Raw genomic sequence first — 4,642 nt, 5'->3', positions numbered from 1 at the left:
ACACAAAAGGCTTTCCTTTTTACATTTAAAAATAAATGCACTGATAATAAAATAACTTACCTATTAAAGAGTTTTCTATATGGTATAGGAAGCAACGACAAGCCAAAACGGAAAGAACAAAAGATCCAACGCTACGGACGATTGCAATAAAGGCTGCGTTCCGAAATTCACTATCAGTAATGAAAATCTACAATATACGTAACGTAAACTATAGATTTACAATACTGGCAGTGAATTTCGGAACGCAGCCATAATATAACATCTATGTAGTTTCAACGTTTAAATTCTATATAAAAATAATATTATCATATAACTGATTAATGATATTGATTTTACGTTGCTGCAATATCATACTGCAATATTGGTTATATATTGAAGCACCACATGCTTGTTATGTAAATAATATGTTGCATTCGTACATTTATATTACATAACAGGAAGCGATAAATAGAAGTAACTGTGATATAAATATCACAAAACATTTGTTATATAAAGCAGTGCTGGGATTTACTTGCAACTTTCGGCCGGATTTCTTAGCTTACGCCTACTGTTCCCCTCTTACCGCTCGCGCCGCTCGTAACTAAGGAGCGCTCAGGAACGTGTGCGTCACAAATATAATGTGGCAATCTATCTATCTAAGTTCTCTTTATTGTAATTACGTTTCAAAACACAAATATTTTAAATTGTTACAGAACATATACGTAATTAATAACAGAATACTTATTTTTATTATTAATAAACAATAAAGAGAACTTAGATAGATTGCTACATAACATTTGTGACGCGTACGTTCCTGAGCGCTCCTTAGTTACGAGCGTCCGGTGGCGCGGTCGCTAAGGCGCGAGTGGTAAGAGGGGCACAGTAGGCATAAGCTAAGAAATCTGGTTGAAAGTTGCAAGTAAATCCCAGCACTGATATAAAGTATTACTCTCAAGTTATATAGCAGTAATAAATTGTGTCGACTGGGAATTGAAGAAGATATATTTCTTCCTGACGAAACCGTTAAAATTGAGGTGCTGTCAACAGGTATGCAATTAGCTTCAGCAGAAGATTTAATTTCATTGTGATGTAATAACCGTTTATAAGCTGCTGCTAAATGCATACAATTTGGGTTATTGTTAAATCCACCCATTGCTCGAATACATGAAAAAAAATCTCTATGTGATCTTGGGATAATTTGTAAGATAAAATATATTTTAAATACCCAGTTTCTACATAAGAGTGATACATCATTTTAAAATTTTTCATATTTATTATGAACCTAACAAAGCCAGTCTTTACTTTAGAGTCAATAACAAGTTTTCGATCCATTAAACGAATTGTAGAAAAATAACGTAATGCCTGATCAAAGAATTCAAAAAAGTGAGACGCTGTACTTTCCATTAATGGCTTTTTAAAACCATTTGAAAATAAACTTCTTGAATTTAAGCAATCAAAGGTGTTGTTTACCATCCTACAAAATTGAGCTGTTGCTGCACAACGAAATCAGGATGTCCGTCATCCTGAAGCTGCTCTAAAGCTGCCGCGCAACTTTCGCTTAATGTTTGCGCTGGTTATTTAACGTTCATTTTATTTCTGTACCACTTCACGTGTTTCTGATTTAATTTATTACGTAAATGGAAGCCTCCAGATTCCTGTAATTTTACTACATTTTCGATATACTTAAAATCGATAACACGACTCTGATCATCATATAATCTTCTTTTCGATACAAAAGCAGTTCTTACAAGCTTCAGCATATGTGCGGCATCGAAAAATATAAAAATATCATAAATGCCTGATGGGTGTGTAAAAAATGACTTGTCATGAAATACATCAGCATTCAGTGCCTTGCACATCAAAATATTTGCAGGTAATCCGTTGAAAGTTAAGGCAATAATGTGCACACCTGACTTGGTGACAAAATCTATTACCTTTTTAGTAATTTCAGCACGTTCATCCGCTGTTAATCCGGCCACCAAGAAATATGCTACGGGTATTTTCCATCTTTCATTGATTCCAGTTAACAAATATAACAATGTTTCTTTCGCGACTGGCAAATTTTCTGGATCTTCAATTTATTAATCCGTAGTCAACATATCCAACGAATCTCTTTTCACTGTGACTGTACTGAATTTGTTTTCTTATGGCCATTTCATCCATCGTTAAGCATGCATATAGTTTTTTATCACCGGCAGCTTCAACCTTTCTCTTTAAAATATCTACTGCTCCTTGAGTAAAGCCAGGCGACCCATTCGTATTGCTATACCATAAACGTATTGTTGATGGAGCCGGTAATTTATTTTTGAAAACTTGTCGGATATAATTATAGGCTTTTGGGCTATAAAAGTTTATCGTTAAAGCAAAGGCACGTAGTTGCGGTGAATATGTACCTTTAACTTTTCCTTTTTCTATTTCTTTGATGATTGTGGTCTCTTCTGATATAGCCTGCAGATTCATTAGAAAATTGCATGAAACAACTAGTACAATTGAATAATTCTAACACAATTTATTTATTATGCCTATAAATTAGAAATTACAATAATCTTAAATTTAATATAATACATATATAAGTGGATATATAATATAACTAAATTATTATGGGAGATTCACACTGCGTCCGATATTACGATGTACGACGTCCGATATCCAATAACAGAGCTATGATAAAATACCTCTAGCTAGAATTCCTAGAAAACAAACTCTGTTATTGGATATCGGACGTCGTACATCGTACATCAGACCCAGTGTGAATCCCCCATTAAAGTATTAATTACATTCAACTTCCTATCAAACAGATCATTACATATTAAAATGTATCGTTTTATTAACAATTAGATGAAATACTTATAATTATAAATATTTTAATTATTATATTATACAAATATTCCCGTGTTATATAGGAATCTACTGTACTTTATTTCTTAGATTATTAATAAGGAATTAAATATTAAATCTAATTAAAATTTAATCTAATTAGATTAAATCTAATTGTAATGTAATCTAATTAGATTTAATATTTATAATTCCTTATTAATAATATAAGAAATAAAGTACAGTAGATTTCTATATAACACGAATTCGTTTAACGCGCGGATTCGTATAATATAATTCAAAATATCTTCTTTTAAATTTATTTAGTTTTAAAGACCAAATCTCAACAATATCAGAAGAATTTGAAGCTGAAAAAAGACATTGTTGCTTCAGATCTGTTAATAATTTCTGCAGAGATTCTATTTTTTTCTTCCGACGATTTTGTTCATTCCGCAATCGTTTTATCGTAATATCTTTTTTCACACAGGCTTGCTTCAGTAACACCTCACAGATCTTATTGCTGTACGTGGCGTCATATCCTGAATGCATTTTCACCTATATCACCAGGATATCGCATCTTTTTTGTTGGAGTTCTATTTATATGTTCTGGAATATTTTGAAGGTCCTTTTCCATATTTTCAGTTTCCAAACTATGAAATGCAAAATTAATATGTATAACGACAACTAAAATATCATATAATGAAAATTATGTTATTACCGATCGATGAATGTTCTCTTTGAAGTCATTGAATTGATGACTTCTTCGACAACTTGAATTGTTGCATCAATGCTGTCAACTTCTTCAAGTTTATCTATTTCGTTATTATTCTCCACATTAATTTTAAACGATTCAACTATTTCCTTCAATGAGTTGTCATGTGTTATTGATTTATCCAAACTACAAACACAGACATGATTAAAATAAACATGATAATTGATTGTATGGTTTTATAAAAATAAAACTGTATTATTACCTATCATTTTGCATACGTGGAAATTTTGATGGTATTGAATTTGGTTTTAAGCGGACGTGGCAAAAACCAAATTGTTCGAAGCAGTCCTCTGCAAAATGTAGTTTACAAATTTTGCTTGTTTTACGTATCTGTGTACCGTCTTGTTTGTTCAAATTGAACAATGCCTCGATCCATTTTTGCTTCAAATCTGGATTCGTTGGAAATCTACAAATAAATGAAAAAATGAATTTTGATCTTTTTTAAAACTATAAGATGAAGTAGTGTTTTATAATTATACAATAAAAAATAAATAATGTATTTTAGGTTAGAACAGAATCTTCAAATACTTACCCATAAAATGTTTCTTTGTTATAATTTTCATCATGTTTTTTCTTATATCTTGTTGATTTACACCTTCTACAAAACAATAAATTACCATTTTAAATAAAATAATTTAAAAAAGTATGTAAATGATACACTGTGGAATTTTTGTATGACACCAAAGTATGTGTGACACACTTCACAAGAATTAGTTCCTACGTTCACCACTTGGTCATTGATGTCGCAACATATCTTGACTTTCGATATCTCGCGATATCAGTTAGCACTAGCAGTCCATATTTATATAGTCAAAGTATATATATATATATATATATATAAAGTATATATATATATATATATATATATATATATATATATATACTTTGACTATATAAATATGGACTGCTAGTGCTAACTGATATCGCGAGATATCGAAAGTCAAGATATGTTGCGACATCAATGACCAAGTGGTGAACGTAGGAACTAATTCTTGTGAAGTGTGTCACACATACTTTGGTGTCATACAAAAATTCCACAGTGTATCATTTACATACTTTTTTAAATTATTTTATTTA

General features: G+C 30.9%; 1 pseudogene across 1 annotated transcript; it reads right to left on the bottom strand.

Annotated features, from left to right (window-relative positions):
- Positions 1-3,160: 3,160 nt before the first annotated feature.
- Positions 3,161-4,185, bottom strand: LOC145966789 (uncharacterized; annotated as a pseudogene). Its single transcript, XR_014437163.1, has 4 exons — positions 4,098-4,185; positions 3,768-3,971; positions 3,512-3,691; positions 3,161-3,443 (listed from the first exon to the last, which is right to left on the bottom strand). The product of XR_014437163.1 is annotated as an uncharacterized LOC145966789 (transcript).
- Positions 4,186-4,642: the final 457 nt, after the last annotated feature.

This window comes from Camponotus vicinus, unplaced genomic scaffold, assembly GCF_025532165.1.
Source record: "Camponotus vicinus isolate PSW18456_S1 unplaced genomic scaffold, iyCamVici1.0 SCAF_2, whole genome shotgun sequence".
Taxonomy (NCBI): domain Eukaryota; kingdom Metazoa; phylum Arthropoda; class Insecta; order Hymenoptera; family Formicidae; genus Camponotus; species Camponotus vicinus.
The sequence above is the reverse complement of the archived record's forward strand: the minus strand, read 5'-3'. Positions and strand labels throughout refer to the sequence as shown.